Source organism: Orycteropus afer, unplaced genomic scaffold (assembly GCF_000298275.1).
Source record: "Orycteropus afer afer isolate SDZICR_OR568_19922 unplaced genomic scaffold, OryAfe1.0 scaffold00928, whole genome shotgun sequence".
In the NCBI taxonomy this organism is placed as follows: domain Eukaryota; kingdom Metazoa; phylum Chordata; class Mammalia; order Tubulidentata; family Orycteropodidae; genus Orycteropus; species Orycteropus afer.
Window position 1 is genome coordinate 418249 of NW_006922515.1, and position 1335 is coordinate 419583.

The following is a 1335-nucleotide window of genomic DNA, read 5'->3' on the forward strand; positions in this document are numbered from 1 at the left end:
ACGAGGATTCCGGGGGGCCCTGGGAAGACACCACCTGCCCATCCTTCGTCTCCAATGTCAGAAACCCCAGGGCTGGCCAAGTATCTTCCCCCTTCCTCCCTAGGAGGCTAGGCACCGCCCTTAGGGCAAGGTCCCTACTTTGCCCACAGGACACAGAACCCAGTTGCCATGGCCTCCTCCAGCGCACTCCCGCCCCGTCTTTTCAGGCTAATCCACCACCACCCAGCCAGGATCACATGGCATTCCTCAGCCCTGCTATCCATGCCCCAGGCACCTGCCCCTTCCAGGCGCAGGGTCTGCATCCTATGCCCCAGGCACACCCGAAGCGTCCAAACCTGCCCGCCTGCCCACCCCTCAGGGTTCACTAACCAGTATCTGCCTGGCTGCCGCCCCTTTCCCACTTCACCCTGGCGCCCCCTCAGGATGCACCTCATGCACAATGATCTGGGCAGGGAAGGGGGGAGGGGAGCCACAGCGGAGGGGAAATAGTGGGGGAGGGGCGGCATGTCGTGGAACCGGGCACACAGTGGGCGTCTCCTTGTGGCCGTGGACTCACCTCAAGTCCAGGGACCCAGCCTGCCCACGTTCACCAGGCGGCGGGGGTGGCGGCAGCGGCTGGTGCGCAGGCCTGGCACCCCCCTTCTGAACAGCACGGGTGAAGCGTTGGACAGGGATGTGCCTGGAGCACAGTCGGCACTCACGCGAGTCCAGCCTGCTCCCCCCTGCTAGCCTGCGAATCCCCCTCTACAAGTCCCCAGAGGCGGTGGATCTGGGAGAGCTGTGCATTGTCAGGCCAAACCTCAAGCAGGCGCTGCAGGTCCCTGAGCAACACGCGCTTGTCACTGCGACTTGCCATGCTTGTCAGCTCGCCTCTCATTGGGCGTGTGCCATTGATGGACGCCGCCCCGCCCAATGCGGCTGGCGGGAGCGGGGCCTGCCTTGAAGACCTCCCTGCAGCTGGGGCAGCTATATCCACAGATGATGCCTGGGAGCTGATGGCGAGGGCTTGTCTGCGGTCAGATTTCGAGCCCAGTGCGGTCTCTTTGGAGCCCCTCACCTCGGCTACATTGCTGTGTCTTAGAGATGGGGCTGGTGGCGCTTTCCTTGTTGATTAGCCAGGACAAAAGCAAACCGCTCCCCAGGCCTAGTCATCTGGGGGATGGGCTGCCCAGTGGGACCCTGGCCTCCCAGAGAGTTTTTGTAGGCGGATTTCTGAAAGGCGACTCCTAGTCTCGCTCCATCTGGAAGTTTTGTTGAAACCAGTGCAGCGTGACAGGCACACACGAGCCTCCACAGACAGGTGGCTGTGTGCCAGGTGCACGGGCTGGCACTGTC